The sequence below is a fragment of the Genypterus blacodes genome, unplaced genomic scaffold, assembly GCF_046128005.1.
Source record: "Genypterus blacodes isolate CSIRO-AG114 ecotype Tasmania unplaced genomic scaffold, CSIRO-AGI_Gbla_v1 ptg000044l_1, whole genome shotgun sequence".
NCBI classification, from domain to species: Eukaryota; Metazoa; Chordata; class Actinopteri; order Ophidiiformes; family Ophidiidae; genus Genypterus; species Genypterus blacodes.
The window spans coordinates 570,273-592,629 of record NW_027466857.1 but is presented as its reverse complement, the minus strand read 5'-3'; the positions used below and the strand labels follow the sequence as shown (position 1 = coordinate 592,629).

At 47.4% G+C, this 22,357-nt stretch overlaps 20 non-coding genes and 4 pseudogenes across 20 annotated transcripts; all 24 read right to left on the bottom strand.

Moving 5' to 3' along the window:
* Positions 1-206: 206 nt before the first annotated feature.
* Positions 207-325, bottom strand: LOC142999709 (5S ribosomal RNA). The gene has a single exon (XR_012963383.1). It is a non-coding gene; the product is annotated as a 5S ribosomal RNA (ribosomal RNA).
* Positions 326-788: 463 nt separating this feature from the next.
* On the bottom strand, positions 789-907 carry LOC142999812 (5S ribosomal RNA). The gene has a single exon (XR_012963483.1). It is a non-coding gene; the product is annotated as a 5S ribosomal RNA (ribosomal RNA).
* A 463-nt stretch (positions 908-1,370) lies between these two features.
* On the bottom strand, positions 1,371-1,489 carry LOC142999828 (5S ribosomal RNA). Its single transcript, XR_012963499.1, has one exon. It is a non-coding gene; the product is annotated as a 5S ribosomal RNA (ribosomal RNA).
* Positions 1,490-1,734: 245 nt separating this feature from the next.
* On the bottom strand, positions 1,735-1,853 carry LOC142999659 (5S ribosomal RNA). Its single transcript, XR_012963337.1, has one exon. It is a non-coding gene; the product is annotated as a 5S ribosomal RNA (ribosomal RNA).
* Positions 1,854-2,319: 466 nt separating this feature from the next.
* LOC142999821 (5S ribosomal RNA) lies at positions 2,320-2,438 on the bottom strand. The gene has a single exon (XR_012963492.1). It is a non-coding gene; the product is annotated as a 5S ribosomal RNA (ribosomal RNA).
* Positions 2,439-2,683: 245 nt separating this feature from the next.
* Positions 2,684-2,792, bottom strand: LOC142999970 (5S ribosomal RNA; annotated as a pseudogene).
* A 445-nt stretch (positions 2,793-3,237) lies between these two features.
* Positions 3,238-3,356, bottom strand: LOC142999802 (5S ribosomal RNA). The gene has a single exon (XR_012963473.1). It is a non-coding gene; the product is annotated as a 5S ribosomal RNA (ribosomal RNA).
* A 245-nt stretch (positions 3,357-3,601) lies between these two features.
* Positions 3,602-3,720, bottom strand: LOC142999769 (5S ribosomal RNA). The gene has a single exon (XR_012963441.1). It is a non-coding gene; the product is annotated as a 5S ribosomal RNA (ribosomal RNA).
* Positions 3,721-4,177: 457 nt separating this feature from the next.
* LOC142999700 (5S ribosomal RNA) lies at positions 4,178-4,296 on the bottom strand. Its single transcript, XR_012963374.1, has one exon. It is a non-coding gene; the product is annotated as a 5S ribosomal RNA (ribosomal RNA).
* A 3,056-nt stretch (positions 4,297-7,352) lies between these two features.
* LOC142999793 (5S ribosomal RNA) lies at positions 7,353-7,471 on the bottom strand. The gene has a single exon (XR_012963464.1). It is a non-coding gene; the product is annotated as a 5S ribosomal RNA (ribosomal RNA).
* A 439-nt stretch (positions 7,472-7,910) lies between these two features.
* Positions 7,911-8,029, bottom strand: LOC142999879 (5S ribosomal RNA). The gene has a single exon (XR_012963549.1). It is a non-coding gene; the product is annotated as a 5S ribosomal RNA (ribosomal RNA).
* Positions 8,030-8,489: 460 nt separating this feature from the next.
* LOC142999925 (5S ribosomal RNA) lies at positions 8,490-8,608 on the bottom strand (annotated as a pseudogene).
* A 245-nt stretch (positions 8,609-8,853) lies between these two features.
* LOC142999687 (5S ribosomal RNA) lies at positions 8,854-8,972 on the bottom strand. The gene has a single exon (XR_012963363.1). It is a non-coding gene; the product is annotated as a 5S ribosomal RNA (ribosomal RNA).
* A 456-nt stretch (positions 8,973-9,428) lies between these two features.
* LOC142999733 (5S ribosomal RNA) lies at positions 9,429-9,547 on the bottom strand. The gene has a single exon (XR_012963407.1). It is a non-coding gene; the product is annotated as a 5S ribosomal RNA (ribosomal RNA).
* A 445-nt stretch (positions 9,548-9,992) lies between these two features.
* On the bottom strand, positions 9,993-10,111 carry LOC142999914 (5S ribosomal RNA; annotated as a pseudogene).
* A 460-nt stretch (positions 10,112-10,571) lies between these two features.
* LOC142999676 (5S ribosomal RNA) lies at positions 10,572-10,690 on the bottom strand. Its single transcript, XR_012963353.1, has one exon. It is a non-coding gene; the product is annotated as a 5S ribosomal RNA (ribosomal RNA).
* Positions 10,691-10,934: 244 nt separating this feature from the next.
* LOC142999883 (5S ribosomal RNA) lies at positions 10,935-11,053 on the bottom strand. The gene has a single exon (XR_012963553.1). It is a non-coding gene; the product is annotated as a 5S ribosomal RNA (ribosomal RNA).
* Positions 11,054-11,498: 445 nt separating this feature from the next.
* On the bottom strand, positions 11,499-11,617 carry LOC142999826 (5S ribosomal RNA). The gene has a single exon (XR_012963497.1). It is a non-coding gene; the product is annotated as a 5S ribosomal RNA (ribosomal RNA).
* A 245-nt stretch (positions 11,618-11,862) lies between these two features.
* LOC142999762 (5S ribosomal RNA) lies at positions 11,863-11,981 on the bottom strand. Its single transcript, XR_012963435.1, has one exon. It is a non-coding gene; the product is annotated as a 5S ribosomal RNA (ribosomal RNA).
* Positions 11,982-12,444: 463 nt separating this feature from the next.
* On the bottom strand, positions 12,445-12,563 carry LOC142999771 (5S ribosomal RNA). Its single transcript, XR_012963443.1, has one exon. It is a non-coding gene; the product is annotated as a 5S ribosomal RNA (ribosomal RNA).
* A 245-nt stretch (positions 12,564-12,808) lies between these two features.
* LOC142999716 (5S ribosomal RNA) lies at positions 12,809-12,927 on the bottom strand. The gene has a single exon (XR_012963390.1). It is a non-coding gene; the product is annotated as a 5S ribosomal RNA (ribosomal RNA).
* Positions 12,928-13,372: 445 nt separating this feature from the next.
* LOC142999956 (5S ribosomal RNA) lies at positions 13,373-13,491 on the bottom strand (annotated as a pseudogene).
* Positions 13,492-20,924: 7,433 nt separating this feature from the next.
* LOC142999884 (5S ribosomal RNA) lies at positions 20,925-21,043 on the bottom strand. Its single transcript, XR_012963554.1, has one exon. It is a non-coding gene; the product is annotated as a 5S ribosomal RNA (ribosomal RNA).
* A 463-nt stretch (positions 21,044-21,506) lies between these two features.
* LOC142999686 (5S ribosomal RNA) lies at positions 21,507-21,625 on the bottom strand. Its single transcript, XR_012963362.1, has one exon. It is a non-coding gene; the product is annotated as a 5S ribosomal RNA (ribosomal RNA).
* Between the last annotated feature and the right edge of the window lie 732 nt (positions 21,626-22,357).

The window sequence follows — 22,357 nt, the reverse complement described above, 5'->3', positions numbered from 1 at the left end:
AGACCCAGTTCAAGTCACCGTGTACGCATGACTACACTCAAGTTCATGTATATCACAATTTACATGATGCCTTCATCAGAAGAACACTAACATTTCAGATAAGATAAGATACAACTTTATTCTCCCGAGGGAAATTGCGTGTTCACAGAGGGAGTGAAACATGAGGGAGGAGGACCAGGTGAGGCCTGCTGCTCAGGGGGCCAAAATGCTTACTGCACCGGGTATTCCCAGGCGGTCTCCCATCCAAGTACTAACCTGGCCCGACGCTGCTTAGCTTCCGAGATCAGACGAGATCGGGCGTGTTCAGAGTGGTATGGCCGTAAACGAGGAGAGCAGCCACACAGAGGCCCTTTATAGGTGAGACAGACCCAGTTCAAGTCACCGTGTACACATGACTACACTCAAGTTCATGTATATCACAATTTACATGATGCCTTCATCAGAAACACACATTTCTGGATAATGAAGTCTTACCTAATGAAACTGATAATCATCACATAGAACATACAGAGGGACCACTTACATCTCTGACGCTCACTTTCATCCTCATCATCATCATCATCATCATCATCATCATCGTCACACAGTGGCTCCTGTACTTCACTCCTCATGTGCATTCAACCATCTCATATTATGCCCATGTGCAATACTCATTTTCTGAATGTATGCTTTCATATAAGATAAGATAAGATACAACTTTATTCTCCCGAGGGACATTGGTTGTTGACAAAGGGAGTGAAACATGAGGGAGGAGGACCAGGTGAGGCCTGCTGCTCAGAGGGCCAAAATGCTTACGGCAGCGGGTATTCCCAGGCGGTCTCCCATCCAAGTACTAACCTGGCCCGACGCTGCTTAGCTTCCGAGATCAGACGAGATCAGGCGTGTTCAGAGTGGTATGGCCGTAAACGAGGAGAGCAGCCACACAGAGGCTCTTTATAGGTGAGACAGACCCAGTTCAAGTCACCGTGTACGCATGACTACACTCAAGTTCATGTATATCACAATTTACATGATGCCTTCATCAGAAACACACATTTCTGGATAATAAAGTCTTACCTACTGAAAATGATAATCATCACATAGAACATACAGAGGGACCACTTACATCTCTGACGCTCACTTTTATCCTCATCATCATCATCATCATCATCATCGTCATCGTCACACAGTGGCTCCTGTACTTCACTCCCCATGTGCATTCACTCATCTCATATTATGCCCATGTGCAATACTCATTTTCTGAATGTATGCTTTCATATAAGATAAGATAAGATACCACTTTATTCTCCCAAGGGACATTGGTTGTTGACAGAGGGAGTGAAACATGAGGGAGGAGGACCAGGTGAGGCCTGCTGCTCAGAGGGCCAAAATGCTTACGGCACCGGGTATTCCCAGGCAGTCTCCCATCCAAGTACTAACCTGGCCCGACGCTGCTTAGCTTCCGAGATCAAACGAGATCAGACGTGTTCAGAGTGGTATGGCCGTAAACGAGGAGAGCAGCCACACAGAGGCTCTTTATAGGTGAGACAGACCCAGTTCAAGTCACCGTGTACACATGACTACACTCAAGTTCATGTATATCACGATTTACATGATGCCTTCATCAGAAGAACACTAACATTTCAGAAAAGATAAGATACAACTTTATTCTCCCGAGGGAAATTGCGTGTTGACAGAGGGAGTGAAACATGAGGGAGGAGGACCAGGTGAGGCCTGCTGCTCAGAGGGCCAAAATGCTTACGGCACCGGGTATTCCCAGGCGGTCTCCCATCCAAGTACTAACCTGGCCCGACGCTGATTAGCTTCCGAGATCAGACGAGATCGGGCGTGTTCAGAGTGGTATGGCCGTAAACGAGGAGAGCAGCCACACAGAGGCTCTTTATAGGTGAGACAGACCCAGTTCAAGTCACCGTGTACACATGACTACACTCAAGTTCATGTATATCACAATTTACATGATGCCTTCATCAGAAACACACATTTCTGGATAATGAAGTCTTACCTAATGAAACTGATAATCATCACATAGAACATAAAGAGGGACCACTAACATCTCTGACGCTCACTTTCATCATCATCATCATCATCATCATCATCATCATCATCATCGTCACACAGTGGCTCGTGTACTTCACTCCTCATGTGCATTCAATAATCTCATATTATGCCCATGTGCAATACTCATTTTCAGAATGTATGCTTTCATATAAGATAAGATAAGATACAACTTTATTCTCCCGAGGGACATTGGGTGTTGACAGATGGAGTGAAACATGAGGGAGGAGGACCAGGTGAGGTCTGCTGCTCAGAGGGCCAAAATGCTTACGGCACAGGGTATTCCCAGGCGGTCTCCCATCCAAGTACTAACCTGGCCCGAAGCTGCTTAGCTTCCGAGATCAGACGAGATCGGGCGTGTTCAGAGTGGTATGGCCGTAAACGAGGAGAGCAGCCACACAGAGGCTCTTTATAGGTGAGACAGACCCAGTTCAAGTCACCGTGTACACATGACTACACTCAAGTTCATGTATATCACAATTTACATGATGCCTTCATCAGAAGAACACTAACATTTCAGATAAGATAAGATACAACTTTATTCTCCAGATGGAAATTGCGTGTTGACAGAGGGAGTGAAACATGAGGGAGGAGGACCAGGTGAGGCCTGCTGCTCAGAGGGCCAAAATGCTTACTGCACCGGGTATTCCCAGGCGGTCTCCCATTCAAGTAGTAACCTGGCCCGACGCTGCTTAGCTTCCGAGATCAGACGTGTTCAGAGTGGTATGGCCGTAAACGAGGAGAGCAGCCACACAGAGGCTCTTTATAGGTGAGACAGACCCAGTTCAAGTCACCGTGTACGCATGACTACACTCAAGTTCATGTATATCACAATTTACATGATGACTTCATCAGAAACACACATTTCTGGATAATGAAGTCTTACCTAATGAAACTGATAATCATCACATAGAACATACAGAGGGACCACTTACATGTCTGACGCTCACTTTCATCATCATCATCATCATCGTCACACAGTGGCTCGTGTACTTCACTTCTCATGTGCATTCAATCTTCTCATATTATGCCCATGTGCAATACTCATTTTCTGAATGTATGCTTTCATATAAGATAAGATAAGATATCACTTTATTCTCCCGAGGGAAATTGGGTGTTGACAGAGGAAGTGAAACATGAGGGAGGAGGACCAGGTGAGGCCTGCTGCTCAGAGGGCCAAAATGCTTACGGCACCGGGTATTCCTAGGCGGTCTCCCATCCAAGTATTAACCTGGCCCGACGCTGCTTAGCTTCCGAGATCAGACGAGATCAGGCGTGTTCAGAGTGGTATGGCCGTAAACGAGGAGAGCAGCCACACAGAGGCTCTTTATAGGTGAGACAGACCAAGTTCAAGTAACCGTGTACGCATGACTACACTCAAGTTCATGTATATCACAATTTACATGATGCCTTCATCAGAAGAACACTAACATTTCAGATAAGATAAGATACAACTTTATTCTCCCGAGGGAAATTGCGTGTTGACAGAGGGAGTGAAACATGAGGTAGGAAGACCAGGTGAGGCATGCTGCTCAGAGGGCCAAAATGCTTACGGCATCGGGTATTCCCAGGCGGTCTCCCATCCAAGTACTAACCTGGCCCGACGCTGCTTAGCTTCCGAGATCAGACGAGATCGGGCATGTTCAGAGTGGTATGGCCGTAAACGAGGAGAGCAGCCACACAGAGGCTCTTTATAGGTGAGACGGACCCAGTTCAAGTCACCGTGTACACATGACTACACTCAAGTTCATGTATATCACAATTTACATGATGCCTTCATCAGAAACACACATTTCTGGATAATGAAGTCTTACCTAATGAAACTGATAATCATCATATAGAACATAAAGAGGGACCACTAACATCTCTGACGCTCACTTTCATCATCATCATCATCGTCATCATCATCATCGTCACACAGTGGCTCGTGTACTTCACTTCTCATGTGCATTCAATCTTCTCATATTATGCCCATGTGCAATACTCATTTTCTGAATGTATGCTTTCATATAAGATAAGATAAGATACAACTTTATTCTCCCGAGGGAAATTGCGTGTTGACAGAGGGAGTGAAACATGAGGGAGGAGGACCAGGTGAGGCCTGCTGCTCAGAGGGCCAAAATGCTTACGGCACCGGGTATTCCCAGGCGGTCTCCCATCCAAGTACTAACCTGGCCCGACGCTGCTTAGCTTCCGAGATCAGACGAGATCGGGCGTGTTCAGAGTGGTATGGCCGTAAACGAGGAGAGCAGCCACACAGAGCACCACGTTGTCCTTTTTGGCGACGTGTCGGATGTCCGTGGTGTATTCCGATATGAAGGAGAGCTGACGCTGCTGGCGGGCCGACCACGGCTCGGCCACCTTGGACATGCAGAACGTGAGCGGGTTATGATCCACGAATGCCGTAAACTCTCGACCTTCCAGCAGGAACCTGAAATGGCGGACTGCCAACCAGAGGCCGAGGAGCTCTCTGTCAAACGCACTGTACTTGCGCTCCCTGGGGGTCAACTGGCGGCTGAAAAAGGCGAGTGGCTGCCAGGCGCCGTCGACCCATTGCTCGTGCACCGCTCCCACAGCATAATCAGACGCGTCCGTGGTGATAGCGATGGGGGCCTTGTGCGACGGGTGGGCCAGCATGGTGGCTTGGCTCAGGGCGGCTTTGGTGGCATCGAACGCGGCATCCCTCTCAGCCGTCCAGTCGACGGCCTGACCGGGGGACTTACCCTTAAGAGCCTCGTATAGCGGGCGCATAGTGTGGGCGGCCCGGCGGATGAACCGGTGATAAAAGGTCACCATCCCCAGAAACTCCCGGAGTGCACGAGCTGTGTGCGGTCTTGGAAAGGCGGACACGGCCTCCACCTTTGCAGGGAGGGGGGCAGCCCCCTCTTTGCTCACCATATGTCCGAGGAATTGGATGGAGGGCAACCCGAACACGCACTTCGCAGGGTTGATAATCAAGCCGTGCTGGTCGAGCCTTTTGAAGAGATCCCGGAGGTGTACTTGGTGCTCTCCCTCCGAGGAGCTGGCAACGAGAATATCGTCTAGGTAAACGAAAATGAACGGCATGTCTCTTAGCGTCGAATCCATCAACCGCTGGAAAGACTGTGCAGCGTTCTTAAGTCCAAACGGCATCCGCAGGAACTCAAACAGTCCGAACGGCGTGACCACCGCCGTTTTGGGGATGTCTGCAGGGTGCACCGGGACTTGGTGGTAGCCCCGCACCAGATCCACTTTGGAGAAAACCAGTTTGCCAGCCAGATGTGCGGAGAAATCCTGGATGTGGGGGACCGGGTAGCGGTCCGGTGTGGTAGCGTCGTTAAGGCGGCGGTAGTCTCCGAACGGACGACAACCGCCATCTGGTTTAGGGACGATGTGGAGGGGTGAGGCCCATGGGCTGTCAGAGCAGTGGATAATGCCCAGGCACTCCATGTTGGCAAACTCTGACCTGGCGACTGCCAGCCTGACAGGATTGAGCCGCCGGGCCCTAGCGTAGACCGGGGGGCCCTTAGTGTCAATGTGGTGTTCAACCCCGTGCTTGATGGTAGTGGCGGAAAAGGTGGGCTTCGTCAGGCTGGGAAACTCACCAAGTAGGCGTTGATATCTGTCCCCCTCAGCAAGAGAGCTGGAGAGTCCGCCGTATGTTGCCTCACCGCGGACACAAGCAAGCGAGGAGAATGTCAATGCGTCTACCAAGCGGCTGTTCTTGACGTCCACTAGTAGTCCGTGAGCGCACAGGAAATCCGCACCGAGGATGGGGAAGGAAATGTCGGCCGTAACAAAATCCCACGTAAACTGCCGGCCCTCGAGACACAGGTTCACAGTCTTTGTGCCATAGGTGCGGATAGGGGTGTCGTTAGCAGACGTCAATGGGGGTCCGTAGCCTCCGCTGGCGGTGTCACTCCTCGTGGCCGGCAAAACGCTCCTGTTAGCTCCGGTGTCGCAGAGGAAGTTACGCCTGGAGAGGGTGTCCTTAATGAATAGTAGTCTGCTTGTTGCACCCACGCTCACGGCTACAACTGAACGTGGGCCCTGTCGTTTCCCGCCGGTCCATAGTTGCAAGGGGGCCGGCATCTCTTAGCTTTAGCGCCGAAACGCGCATGGAAGTAGCACATGCCTGAATTTGTGCGGCCGTCAGCAGTCACAGGGTCTCCTGTAGTTAGCATTCCTCTGCTGGGGGGCATGTAGCTGCGCGTCGGGGCTAGCACCTCAGGGGCGAAACGCTGGGTAGCCAGGAAAAAGCGATCAGCCTCCTCGGCGAAAGCTCGTGGCTCCGTGATAGTTGTATTAGTTAAGGCTGTTTGCACGTGTGGCGGCATGTGCCGAAGGAACAGTTCCATGAACAGGAAATTTGGCTCTTCTTTACCTAGCAGGTTCAGCATCATCTCCATGTGCTCTGAGGGCTTACTGTCTCTGAGGCCGTGAATAGCGAACAGGCGTCGGGCTCGTTCCGGCCGTGACAGCTCGAAGGTTTTGAGCAGGAGAGTCTTGAATGCTGCATATTTCTCCAGGGCAGGAAGACAAGTAATACACCCCACTGTCCGGGCCGCTGTAGAGCTCCCCAGTGCGGAGACGACGTGGAAATAGCGTGTGTCGTCATCCGTTATCCCGCGGAGGGCGAATTGAGCTTCCGTCTGTGCGAACCATGCCGCCGCGGACGTCTCCCAAAACTCCGGCAATTTGAGAAAAACGGCCATGTTCAGTCCAGTCTCGGATACTTCGTCGAGACTCGCGTCAGGGTCACCAGTGTAGTGCCGAAGGACGGGAGTCGGAGGCTGCGTATTGAGTTTTAACGTCCACTTTATAGACATGCGGATTCACTCGTCTCGTACAATCAATACAGCAGAACAACAACACCTACGGAACGGAAGTCCTCGCCCTTTTAACCACCGTGGGGAACACACCTACCCACACCATAGTCCGAGGGGGAATTATGTATAATCACCACAATATCACAATTTACATGATGCCTTCATCAGAAACACACATTTCTGGATAATGAAGTCTTACCTAATGAAACTGATAATCATCACATAGAACATACAGAGGGACCACTTACATCTCTGACGCTCACTTTCATCATCATCATCGTCAAACAGTGGCTCGTGTACTTCACTTCTCATGTGCATTCAATCTTCTCATATTATGCCCATGTGCAAAACTCATTTTCTGAATGTATGCTTTCATATAAGATAAGATAAGAAACAACTTTATTCTCCCGAGGGAACTTGCGTGTTCACAGAGTGAGTGAAACATGAGGGAGGAGGACCAGGTGAGGCCTGCTGCTGACAGGGCCAAAATGCTTACAGCACCGGGTATTCCTAGGCGGTCTTCCATCCAAGTACTAACCTGGCCCGACGCTGCTTAGCTTCCGAGATCAGACGAGATCAGGCGTGTTCAGAGTGGTATGGCCGTAAACGATGAGAGCAGCCACACAGAGGCTCTTTATAGGTGAGACAGACCCAGTTCAAGTCACCGTGTACGCATGACTACACTCAAGTTCATGTATATCACAATTTACATGATGCCTTCATCAGAAACACAAATTTCTGGATAATGAAGTCTTACCTAATGAAACTGATAATCATCACATAGAACATACAGAGGGACCACTTACATCTCTGACGCTCACTTTCATCATCATCATCGTCACACAGTGGCTCGTGTACTTCACTTCTCATGTGCATTCAATCTTCTCATATTATGACCATGTGCAATACTCATTTTCTGAATGTATGCTTTCATATATGATAAGATAAGATACAACTTTATTCTCCCGAGGGAAATTGCGTGTTGACAGAGGGAGTGAAACATGAGGGAGGAAGACCAGGTGAGGCCTGCTGCTCAGAGGGCCAAAATGCTTACGGCACCGGGTATTCCCAGGCGGTCTCCCATCCAAGTACTAACCTGGCCTGACGATGCTTAGCTTCTGAGATCAGACGAGATCGGGCGTGTTCAGAGTGGTATGGCCGTAAACGAGGAGAGCAGCCACACAGAGGCTCTTCATAGGTGAGACAGACCCAGTTCAAGTCACCGTGTACACATGACTACACTCAAGTTCATGTATATCACAATTTACATGATGCCTTCATCAGAAACACACATTTCTGGATAATGAAGTCTTACCTAATGAAACTGATAATCATCATATAGAACATAAAGAGGGACCACTAACATCTCTGGCGCTCACTTTCATCATCATCATCATCATCGTCATCATCATCATCGTCACACAGTGGCTCGTGTACTTCACTTCTCATGTGCATTCAATCTTCTCATATTATGACCATGTGCAATACTCATTTTCTGAATGTATGCTTTCAAATAAGATAAGATAAGATACAACTTTATTCTCCCGAGGGAAATTGCGTGTTTACAGAGGGAGTGAAACATGAGGGAGGAGGACCAGGTGAGGCCTGCTGCTCAGAGGGCCAAAATGCTAACGGCACCGGGTATTCCCAGGCGGTCTCCCATCCAAGTACAAACATGGCCCAACGCTGCTTAGCTTCTGAGATCAGACGAGATCGGGCGTGTTCAGAGTGGTATGGCCGTAAAACAGGAGAGCAGCCACACAGAGGCTCTTTATAGGTGAGACAGATCAAGTTCAAGTGACCGTGTACACATGACTACACTCAAGTTCATGTATATCACAATTTACATGATGCCTTCATCAGAAGAACACTAACATTTCAGATAAGATAAGATACAACTTTATTCTCCCGAGGGAAATTGCGTGTTGACAGAGGAAGTGAAACATGAGGGAGGAGGACCAGGTGAGGCCTGCTGCTCAGAGGGCCAAAATGCTTACGGCACCGGGTATTCCCAGGCGGTCTCCCATCCAAGTACTAACCTGGCCCGACGCTGCTTAGCTTCCGAGATCAGACGAGATCGGGCGTGTTCAGAGTGGTATGGCCGTAAACGAGGAGAGCAGCCACACAAAGGCTCTTTATAGGTGAGACAGACCCAGTTCAAGTCACCGTGTACACATGACTACACTCAAGTTCATGTATATCACAATTTACATGATGCCTTCATCAGAAACACACATTTCTGGATAATGAAGTCTTGCCTAATGAAACTGATAATCATCACATAGAAGATAAAGAGGGACCACTAACATCTCTGACGCTCACTGTCATCATCATCATCATCATTATAATCATCATCGTCACACAGTGGCTCGTGTACTTCAATTCTCATGTGCATTCAATCATCTCATATTATGCCCATGTGCAATACTCATTTTCTGAATGTATGCTTTCATATAAGATAAGATAAGATACAACTTTATTCTCCCGAGGGACATTGGGTGTTGACATGGGAGTGAAACATGAGGGAGGAGGACCAGGTGAGGCCTGCTGCTCAGAGGGCCAAAATGCTTACGGCACCGGGTATTCCCAGGCGGTCTCCCATCCAAGTACTAACCTGGCCCGACCCTGATTAGCTTCCGAGATCAGACGAGATCGGGCGTGTTCAGAGTGGTATGGCCGTAAACGAGGAGAGCAGCCACACAGAGGCTCTTTATAGGTGAGACAGACCCAGTTCAAGTCACCGTGTACCCATGACTACACTCAAGTTCATGTATATCACAATTTACATGATGCCTTCATCAGAAACACACATTTCTGGATAATGAAGTCTTACCTTATGAAACTGATAATCATCACATAGAAGATACAGAGGGACCACTTACATCTCTGACGCTCACTTTCATCATCATCATCATCATCGTCACAAAGTGGCTCGTGTACTTCACTTCTCATGTGCATTCAATCTTCTCATATTATGCCCATGTGCAATACTCATTTTCTGAATGTATGCTTTCATATAAGATAAGATAAGATACAACTTTATTCTCCCGAGGGAACTTGCGTGTTCACAGAGTGAGTGAAACATGAGGGAGGAGGACCAGGTGAGGCCTGCTGCTCAGAGGGCCAAAATGCTAACGGCACCGGGTATTCCCAGGCGGTCTCCCATCCAAGTACTAACCTGGCCCGACGCTGATTAGCTTCCGAGATCAGACGAGATCGGGCGTGTTCAGAGTGTTATGGACGTAAACGAGGAGAGCAGCCACACAGAGGCTCTTTATAGGTGAGACAGACCCAGTTCATGTCACCGTGTACACATGACTACACTCAAGTTCATGTATATCACAATTTACATGATGCCTTCATCAGAAACACACATTTCTGGATAATGAAGTCTTACCTAATGAAACTGATAATCATCACATAGAACATAAAGAGGGACCACTAACATCTCTGACGCTCACTTTCATCATCATCATCATCATCATCATCATCATCATCGTCACACAGTGGCTCGTGTACTTCACTCCTCATGTGCATTCAATCATCTCATATTATGCCCATGTGCAATACTCATTTTCTGAATGTATGCTTTCATATAAGATAAGATGAGATACAACTTTATTCTCCCGAGGGACATTGGGTGTTGACAGAGGGAGTGAAACATGAGGGAGGAGGACCAGGTGAGGCCTGCTGCTCAGAGGGCCAAAATGCTTACGGCACCGGGTATTCCCAGACGGTCTCCCATCCAAGTACTAACCTGGCCCGACGCTGCTTAGCTTCCGAGATCAGACGAGATCGGGCGTGTTCAGAGTGGTATGGCCGTAAAATAGGAGAGCAGCCACCAGAGGCTCTTTATAGGTGAGACAGACCAAGTTCAAGTCACCGTGTACACATGACTACACTCAAGTTCATGTATATCACAATTTACATGATGCCTTCATCAGAAGAACACTAACATTTCAGATAAGATAAGATACAACTTTATTCTCCCGAGGGAAATTGCGTGTTGACAGAGGGAGTGAAACATGAGGGAGGAAGACCAGGTGAGGCCTGCTGCTCAGAGGGCCAAAATGCTTACGGCACCGGGTAGTCCCAGGCGGTCTCCCATCCAAGTACTAACCTGGCCTGACACTGCTTATCTTCCAAGATCAGACGAGATCGGGCGTGTTCAGAGTGGTATGGCCGTAAACGAGGAGAGCAGCCACACAGAGGCTCTTCATAGGTGAGACAGACCCAGTTCAAGTCACCGTGTACACATGACTACACTCAAGTTCATGTATATCATAATTTACATCATGCCTTCATCAGAAACACACATTTCTGGATAATGAAGTCTTACCTAATGAAACTGATAATCATCACATAGAACATACAGAGGGACCACTAACATCTCTGACGCTCACTTTCATCATCATCATCATCATCGTCACACAGTGGCTTGTGTACTTCACCTCTCATGTGCATTCAATCTTCTCATATTATGCCCATGTGCAATACTCATTTTCTGAATGTATGCTTTCATATAAGATAAGATAAGATACAACTTTATTCTCCCGAGGGAACTTGCGTGTTCACAGAGTGAGTGAAACATGAGGAAGGAGGACCAGGTGAGGCCTGCTGCTCAGAGGGCCAAAATGCTAACGGCACCGGGTATTCCCAGGCGGTCTCCCATCCAAGTACTAACCTGGCCCCACGCTGCTTAGCTTCTGAGATCAGAAGAGATCGGGCGTGTTCAGAGTGGTATGGCCGTAAACGAGGAGAGCAGCCACACAGAGGCTCTTTATAGGTGAGACAGACCCAGTTCAAGTCACCGTGTACACATGACTACACTCAAGTTCATGTATATCACAATTTACATGATGCCTTCATCAGAAGAACACTAACATTTCAGATAAGATAAGATACAACTTTATTCTCCAGATGGAAATTGCGTGTTGACAGAGGGAGTGAAACATGAGGGAGGAGGACCAGGTGAGGCCTGCTGCTCAGAGGGCCAAAATGCTTACGGCACCGGGTATTCCCATGTGGTCTCCCAACCAAGTACTAACCTGGCCCGACGCTGATTAGCTTCCGAGATCAGACGAGATCGGGCGTGTTCAGAGTGGTATAGCCGTAAACGAGGAGAGCAGCCACACAGAGGCTCTTTATAGGTGAGACAGACCCAGTTCAAGTCACCGTGTACACATGACTACACTCAAGTTCATGTATATCACAATTTACATGATGCCTTCATCAGAAACACACATTTCTGGAAAATGAAGTCTTACCTAATGAAACTGATAATCATCACATAGAACATAAAGAGGGACCACTAACATCTCTGACGCTCACTTTCATCATCATTATCATCATCATCATCATCATCATCATCGTCACACAGTGGCTCGTGTACTTCACTCCTCATGTGCATTCAATCATCTCATATTATGCCCATGTGCAATACTCATTTTCTGAATGTATGCTTTCATATAAGATAAGATAAGATACAACTTTATTCTCCCGAGGGACATTGGGTGTTGACAGAGGGAGTGAAACACGAGGGAGGAGGACCAGGTGAGGCCTGCTGCTCAGAGGGCCAAAATGCTTACGGCACCGGGTATTCCCAGGCGGTCTCCCATCCAAGTACTAACCTGGCCCGACGCTGCTTAGCTTACGAGATCAGACGAGATCAGGCGTGTTCAGAGTGGTATGGCCGTAAACGAGGAGAACAGCCACACAGAGGCTCTTTATAGGTGAGACAGACCCAGTTCAAGTCACCGTGTACACATGACTACACTCAAGTTCATGTATATCACAATTTACATGATGCCTTCATCAGAAGAACACTAACATTTCAGATAAGATAAGATACAACTTTATTCTCCCGAGGGAAATTGCGTGTTCACAGAGGGAGTGAAAGATGAGGGAGGAGGACCAGGTGAGGCCTGCTGCTCAGAGGGCCAAAATGCTTACTGCACCGGGTATTCCCAGGCGGTCTCCCATCCAAGTACTCACCTGGCCCGACGCTGCTTAGCTTCCGAGATCAGACGAGATCGGGTGTGTTCAGAGTGGTATGGCCGTAAACGAGGAGAGCAGCCACCAAGAGGCTCTTTATAGGTGAGACAGACCCAGTTCAAGTCACCGTGTACACTTGACTACACTCAAGTTCATGTATATCACAATTTACATGATGCCTTCATCAGAAACACACATTTCTGGATAATGAAGTCTTACCTAATGAAACTGATAATCATCACATAGAACATACAGAGGGACCACTTACATCTCTGACGCTCACTTTCATCCTCATCATCATCATTGTCACACAGTGGCTCGTGTTCTTCACTTCTCATGTGCATTCAATCTTCTCATATTATGACCATGTGCAATACTCATTTTCTGAATGTATGCTTTCATATAAGATAAGATAAGATACAACTTTATTCTCCCGAGGGAAATTGCGTGTTTACAGAGGGAGTGAAACATGAGGAAGGAGGACCAGGTGAGGCCTGCTGCTCAGAGGGCCAAAATGCTAACGGCACCTGGTATTCCCAGGCTGTCTCCCATCCAAGTACTAACCTGGCCGGACGCTGCTTAGCTTCTGAGATCAGAAGAGATCGGGCGTGTTCAGAGTGGTATGGCCGTAAACGAGGAGAGGAGCCACACAGAGGCTCTTTATAGGTGAGACAGACCCAGTTCAAGTCACCGTGTACACATGACTACACTCAAGTTCATGTATATCACAATTTACATGATGCCTTTGTGACATACCCCCCATTTAGTCTTTTCTTTGGTCCCTTTTCCATTAAGTTGTGGCCTTTTATTTTCTTTTGTTACGATGTTGTTGCATGTTTTGGCCAGAAGTGGCGCTGTAGTACTGGGATATAATGCAGTTGCATAACGGTGAGAGAGAGAAGAAGTAGCCACTGAGAACGGAAGGCGGGAGATGTAAATGGTGAAGTGAGCTGTATTGTGGAAACTTTGGATTAAACGAAAAACTTTTCCCAGCACGCCGTTGAGAGTATTACTTTCTTCAAGTGTGCAACAAAATTGGCGCCCGAACAGGGACTCAACGTGATACAAAAAAGAAGTCTGAAGAAAAAAAAAAAGAACGAACGTTGGAACACGCAAAATGGAGCTGGAGCAGTTACAGGATCAGCTAACGGAGCTACTGTGTCGGCTCAACGTGGAACAGCTTAAAGAAGTGTGTATCCGAGCTAAAGTTTCATCAGACAAGGAGAAGAAACACACGTTGATCCGAGCAATTAATGAGTCAGTAGAGAATGCTTTTGAAGTGGAGGAACAAGATGTAGCAGAGACATTTGGGCAAGAGTTGTTAGCTACAGCTAAGCGATTGAGAGAAAACGCGCCCAAACCAGAGAGGTATGATAAAAATGAAGAGGAGCTACAAAAGCTACAAAAACAGTATGCTGAAATGCAGTTGACATTCCAGACGTCGACCAAAATGCTCGAGGAGGAAATGAGTCGGCTTCGGGAAAAAATGAACAGGACGGCTAGCCCGCCAGAACTCCCATTCTCCAGAGCCCCTGAAGTGGTTATCAGACGCGAGTTTCGGATTAATGGCCAGATAGGTGAATTGGGGCAGAAAGACAAGTTATCATACACTAACCTCATGTACCAAATAGACTCGTAAAGGCCACAGTGATGTAGAAATTGTTGAAGCCGTAGTAAAAGCTGCTACACCAGGGCTCAGTTTACGTGATATGCTGGAAGCCAAAAATAATTTGACACTCGTGCAGTTGAAGACGATTCTTAAAGCCCATTTCAAAGAAAACAACACTACAGATATGTTCCACAGACTCATTAACATAACTCAAGATGCAAAAGAATCCCCTCAGAATTTTCTTTTTCGTGCAGTTGAACTCAAAGAGAGGCTACTGGCGGCTGCAGAAGATGCCAGCTCAGATGTACAGTATAGCCCAGACCTCATTCAGAAGAAGTTTCTTAGGTCAGTCAGTACAGGACTACTGAGTGATAATGTTAAAATGCAGCTGAAACCTCACCTAGATGATCTAGGAGTGACTGACGAGATATTGATAGAGAAAATGAATGATGCTGCTGCTGTTGATTGGGAGACACAGCAGAAATTGAAGAAAAGTATCCCAAATAAGCCAGCCAGAATAAATGAGCTAAAAACAGAAACAACTACTTACCAGCTGTATAGTGACAGGGAAACAGACAATGACCAGCCATCTGAACACAGCACTTCAGTCAAGGCCAGTGTTAAAAGTCAGAAGATAAAAACTCCAAAAAGCTCTTCAGAAACTGAACTGATGGATGCAGTGAAACAGCTGAGAGAGGAAGTGGCTGAGCTGAGGAAGAATGTTCAGTACTCAGCACGACCATCTCACCAGTTCCAAAACAGAGGGTAGAGGGCATGCAGAGGATGTCAAGACCGGGGTGAAGAGGAACAGTGTGACCACTGCTTCAAATGTGGCCTGAGTGGACACCTCTCAAGAGGATGCAGAGGCCAAAGGAACTCAAGAGGCAACACTGATTCAGCTAATATCAAAGGACAGACTGTAGAATGTACCTCCCCTGACACTCAAGAACAGCATAGCAGGTCACTCAACACCCCTACTATTCTTAGAGAAAGCATTGTACAATTAGAAGAGAGACTGCGAGCAGAAAGGTGTTCCCCAGGTGGAAGATTGGCAGGTTCTGCTTATATTAGCCACATCTCCCCTCGTCACCATTCACAGCTGCTGAGACTTATTGGAAAGAAGTGCATGGTGAGTTGCTACCTAGATGGGGTGAAGACTCAAGCCTTATGGGACACTGGATCGCAAGTCTGCCTTATCAATGAGACCCGGAGGAAGAACTGCATCCCAGAGGTGAAGGTACGGAGCACTGAAGAACTCCTCGGCCCTGGTCCTTTTGTGGGGAAAGCTGTCAACCAGACCGACATCCCTTTCCTAGGCTGGGTGGAGGTCACGTTCCACCTAGACCCATCACATGCTCCAGAGTTCACGCTTCAGGTGCCCATGCTCGTGACAGGTGAGAAAGGAGCAGCAGAAGAGCCAATCGTTGGTTACAATGTAATTGAACTGTTGTTAAAGAATGGTGTGGAGGGTCCACATGAAGTAATAACACAGGCTGTGAGCACAGCTTTCTCTTTTAGCTGTAAAAAGACTGAAATGTTAGTGAAAATTATTCAAAACAGTGACCCTGAGTGCAGTGACGGCCTAGTGAGAGTGGGTAGGCAGAAGGAAGTGATCCCAGCAGGTCAGGTGAGAACTATAAAATGTGCTGTGAGAACAGGTCCTCTACTGTCCAGTCAAGAAGCCCTTTTTCTGCCTGATGAACATGCCCCCTGGCCAGATGGCCTGAGAATGTCAGAGAGCATGATGACTCTTAGCGAAGGGACATATTCTCGCATAGCACTGCCCATCACCAATAACACCTGTCATGATGTCACCCTGAGCCCACGCACAGTGTTGGGGCAGGTTCAACTGGTCAAAGCTGTCTATCCAGTGGACGCCAAGCCAGTCACTCCCCGACCAGCTTCTCCAGTCGAACGTCCAGAGGTCAGCAGGGAGGATGAGCCTGAGCCTGATGGAAGGACAGCGGTGGACGAGGAAAGGTGGGACCCACCAATCACACTGATTCACCTCCCCCTTGCTCAGCAGCGACAAGTGAAGCAGATGTTGAGGGAGGAATGCAGAGCGTTCGCCAGAGACGATGATGATGTGGGATACATCCCTTCCCTACAACTGAAAATCAGACTCACAGATACAACACCGGTAAGACGTACCTATGTGTCTGTGCCTAAGCCACTTCACAAAGAAGTAAAACAGTACTTAGAAGACTTGTTAAATAGGGGCTGGATCCAAAAATCTAGGTCACATTACTCATCTCCCATTGTCTGTGTGCGGAAAAAAGATGGGAACCTCCGTCTGTGCTGTGACTACAGAGAACTCAACCGTAAGTCTCTGCCAGATCGCCACCCTATTCCCCGCATTCAAGATATGCTAGATAGTTTACATGGGAGTGCATGGTTTTCAGTGTTAGATCAAGGCAAGGCCTACCATCAGGGGTTCGTGGAAGAAAGTAGTAGACCACTCACAGCTTTTATAACACCCTGGGGCCTATATGAGTGGATCCGAATCCCTTTTGGCTTGTCTACAGCACCCTCCGAATTCCAGCGCAGCATGGAGGAGTGTCTATCTGGACTCAGAGATGAAATTTGCGAGCCATATCTAGACGATAATCTGGTTCATAGCCAAACATTTGATAATCACCTGAAAGATGTGAGAAAAGTGCTTCAGCGCTACCAACAGCACGGGGTGAAATTGACTGCAAAGAAATGTGAGCTCTTTAAGAACCAGGTCAGATTTCTGGGAAAGATCGTATCGAAGGAAGGCTACACAATGGATCCTGCAGAAGTAGCCCCAGTGCAAGAGATGAAGCAGAGGAAGCCAGCGACAGTGGGTGAGGTGCGGAAAGTGCTAGGATTCATCTCATACTACCGAGCCTATATCCCAAACTTCTCTCGCATAGCTAAGCCTCTCTATGCACTGCTGTGCGCTGAGATACCAGGCAGTGAGACCCCTAAAGGCACAAAGAAGCAGAAGGCTGGGGTGAGAAAGACAAAGCAAAGCCAGGTACCCTCACATCAACGTATCAGGTGGACAGAAGAACACAGTACAGTTCTCAGTCAGCTGATAGATTACCTCTCCAGTCCTCCTGTGCTGGGCTACCCAAACTTTGAAGAACCGTTCATTATGCATTGTGATGCGTCCCAGGATGGACTTGGAGCGGTGCTCTATCAAAAACAGGAGGGAAGGTTAAAGGTCATTGCGTATGGCTCCCGCACACTCTCTGCTCCAGAGAAGAATTACCATCTACATTCTGGTAAGCTAGAGTTTTTAGCAATGAAATGGGCTATATGCGAGAGGTTTAGGGATTATTTGTATTACACTCCATCGTTTGTAGTATATACAGATAATAACCCTCTGACATATGTGCTGACAACAGCTAAATTGAATGCCACGTTGCTGAGATGGGTGGCTGAATTGGCAGACTTCAATTAAGTACAGGCCAGGGAAGTCTAACTCTGACGCAGACGGGCTATCGAGAATGCCCCTTGACATAGAGAAGTATATGCTAACCTGTTCACAAAAGATACAGTCTGAGATCTTGGCCAGTGTCTCCAAAGGGTTGTCAGTTCACCAGGTGGAGAGAGAGCCGTTGCTGTGTCCAGTGACCATCACCACAGCCATCGCAGAGCTGAGCAGTGAGCCGCGGATGAACGCAGCAAAGCAGATCGCCCCTCAAGCACTGAGAGCCGCTCAAGACGAGGATCTACTGCTGAAGCAGGTGAAACAGCAGGTCGCACAACAGCAGTGGCCGAGGGTGAAAGACACTCACAGTGAGTTGGCAGTGTTTGCAAGGGAGAAAGCGAAGTTGGTGATTGATGCTGAGGATGTTCTCCGGCGACAGACAGCAACACGCACACAACTGGTTGTGCCTCCAAAGTTCCGTCCCCTCATCCTGAGAGAGCTGCATGAAGAGATGGGACACTTGGGCGTTGAACGGACACTCCATCTGATCCGTGAGCGTTTCTTTTGGCCTCATATGCAGAGAGACGTTGAGCATCACATCAACAAGGTCTGTAGCTGTGTGAAACGGAAAAGACCACAGAAAGCAGTAAGAGCACCACTTACCAGTATTGTGACAACATACCCCTTTGAGCTGGTCTCAATTGACTTCATGCACCTAGAGAAGTGTAAAGGAGGATATGAGTACATTCTGGTGGTCATGGACCATTTTACACGATTCGCTCAGGCGTATGCATGTACTAACAACAGTGCTCGAACTGCAGCTGAGAAGATATTCGGTGACTTTGTCCTCAAATTCGGCTTCCCCACGAAATTACACCATGATCAGGGTAGAGAATTTGAGAATAAGTTGTTTGCAGAGCTCCAAAAATACTCTGGCATCCAAGGTTCTCGCACCACCCCGTACCACCCCCAGGGAAACGGTCAAGTGGAACGCTTCAACCGCACCCTGCTGGCCATGTTGCGTAACCTAGATGACCAAGCTAAAGCAGATTGGAAGAATTCTCTTGCCAAAGTAATACACGCCTACAATTGCACGCGCAATGAGTCCACTGGATACGCACCATATTACCTGCTCTTTGGTCGTAACCCCAGATTGCCTATTGACATCATGTTCAGTATCCCCCACAGTGATGGCAGTGCATCTCATGATGACTATGCCAAGAAATGGAAACAGAGGATGGAGGAGGCGTACCAGTTAGCCTCCAAGGCTGCGAAGGCAAGCGGAGAGAGGGGGAAAAACCTGTATGACCGGAAGGTTCAAGGTGCAGAGCTGTATCCTGGCTGCAGAGTTCTCATTAGGAACTTGACTGAAAGAGGTGGACCCGGAAAACTCAGGTCATTCTGGGAAGACAAAGTCCATGTAGTGGTCAAGAGAAAACACCCAGAAAGTCCAGTTTATGAAGTACAACCAGAGGATGGCCAGGGCCGCACCAGAGTGCTTCATCGAAATCTGCTGCTCCCGTGTGACTTCCTGCCAGTTGAGTCACACAAGCCTGAAAAGAAAAGAGGTGAGAGACCACACAAAGAGAAAAAGACACCGACAAAACAGAATGCAGAACCCGAGTGTTCATCTGACTCTGAAGAGGATGACTGGCGATGCATGTCCAGATGGCCCCAAGGAGACTCCGCAGCACAAACCAGAAGGAACCTCAGACCAGAGGCTACAGAGTTTCAGCCACGGGCTGCAACACCAGCACCTGAGGGAGACGATGTGATGGGAGAACAGACCCTGTGGACATCAGACACGGACAGAGAGCAAGAAGAACAGATCGGGACTGGACTGGAAAATGAAGTGACTGTGACAGCAGGCCTGAGTGAGGATATAGAAGAGGCTGAGCTGGAGACCGCAAGCAATGAGGGAGAAGAGTATCCATCATCTTCACCACCTGCGAGACGATATCCTTTCAGAAATAGACCTGCACCCAAAACACTCGCATATGATAGGTTGGGGCAGCCCACAGTTAATTGAATTAAAGTTATGAGATTATATGATGCACTTTAAAGTTGTAAGTTCAAGCCATCCAGTTTTAAGATGAATACAATTTGTTAGTTCATGTCAAAGTCATATGATGGATGGAAAATGTTAATGTGTTGTTTAAAAGAAAAAAAATACTTTTAGTTTATATAGGCCCACACAAAGTCAGTTCTCACATTTAGAATCGCACAAATATAACTGAAGAGGAAATGGTGGTTGTAAGACATTGTATTTACAGGAGTATGGTTGAAAAGACTAACTGTAAAGAGACTCTTATAACGAAATGATATGAAGAAAAGAGTTATTAGAATATATGAAGTGTGAGATTCTATGTGATTTCGCTACAGGTCAAAGATCACGCCTATTCCAGTCAAGACAAGCTGCCCGTGAACACAGCGGAGTAAATAGATAGTTGTCATAGTGCACAATGACTTCCTCTGTTTAACACATGACATTAAGGGGAGATAAGTGTGATGTGAAATCTGTCATTAGATATGTGTCTTGAATAATGGACTCTAACCTGGAAGTGATCAAATTGTCTTAAACAGGATGAACTGAGACGGGAAATGTCGGGACGACATTTAGTTAAGCAGGGGAGAGTGTGACATACCCCCCATTTAGTCTTTTCTTTGGTCCCTTTTCCATTAAGTTGTGGCCTTTTATTTTCTTTTGTTACGATGTTGTTGCATGTTTTGGCCAGAAGTGGCGCTGTAGTACTGGGATATAATGCAGTTGCATAACGGTGAGAGAGAGAAGAAGTAGCCACTGAGAACGGAAGGCGGGAGATGTAAATGGTGAAGTGAGCTGTATTGTGGAAACTTTGGATTAAACGAAAAACTTTTCCCAGCACGCCGTTGAGAGTATTACTTTCTTCAAGTGTGCAACACCTTCATCAGAAGAACACTAACATTTCAGAAAAGATAAGATACAACTTTATTCTCCCGAGAGAAATTGCGTGTTGACAGAGGGAGTGAAACATGAGGGAGGAGGACCAGGTGAGGCCTGCTGCTCAGAGGGCCAAAATGCTTACGGCACCAGGTATTCCCAGGCGGTCTCCCATCCAAGTACTTACCTGGCCCGACGCTGATTAGCTTCCGAGATCAGACGAGATCGGGCGTGTTCAGAGTGTTATGGACGTAAACGAGGAGAGCAGCCACACAGAGGCTCTTTATAGGTGAGACAGACCCAGTTCAAGTCACCGTGTACACATGACTACACTCAAGTTCATGTATATCACAATTTACATGATGCCTTAATCAGAAACACACATTTCTGGATAATGAAGTCTTACCTAATGAAACTGATAATCATCACATAGAACATAAAGAGGGACCAGTAACATCTCTGATGCTCACTTTCATCATCATCATCATCATCATCATCATCATCATCATCGTCACACAGTGGCTCGTGTACTTCACTCCTCATGTGCATTCAATCATCTCATATTATGCCCATGTGCAATACTCATTTTCAGAATGTATGCTTTCATATAAGATAAGATAAGATACAACTTTATTCTCCCGAGGGACATTGGGTGTTGACAGATGGAGTGAAACATGAGGGAGGAGGACCAGGTGAGGTCTGCTGCTCAGAGGGCCAAAACGCTTACGGCACCGGGTATTCCCAGGCGGTCTCCCATCTAAGTACTAACCTGGCCCGACGCTGCTTAGCTTCCGAGATCAGACGAGATCAGGCGTGTTCAGAGTGGTATGGCCGTAAACGAGGAAAGCAGCCACACAGAGGCTCTTTATAGGTGAGACAGACCCAGTTCAAGTCACCGTGTACACATGACTACACTCAAGTTCATGTATATCACAATTTACATGATGCCTTCATCAGAAACACACATTTCTGGATAATGAAGTCTTACCTAATGAAACTGATAATCATCACATAGAACATACAGAGGGACCACTAACATCTCTGACGCTCACTTTCATCCTCATCATCATCATCATTGTCACACAGTGGCTCGTGTACTTCACTTCTCATGTGCATTCAATCATCTCATATTATGCCCATGTGTAATACTCATTTTCTGAATGTATGCTTTCATATAAGATAAGATAAGATACAACTTTATTCTCCCGAGGGTAATTGGGTGTTGACAGAGGGAGTGAAACATGAGGGAGGAGGACCAGGTGAGGCCTGCTGCTCAGAGGGACAAAATGTTTACGGCACCGGGTATTCCTAGGCGGTCTCCCATCCAAGTACTAACCTGGCCCGACGCTGCTTAGCTTCTGAGATCAGACGCTGTGTACGCATGAACACACTCAAGTTCATGTAAATCACAAGTTACATGATGCCTTCATCAGAAACACACATTTCTGGATAATGAAGTATAACCCAATGAAACTGATAATCATCACATAGAACATAAAGAGGGACCACTAACATCTCTGACGCTCACTTTCATAATCATCATCGTCACACAGAGGCTCGTGTACTTCACT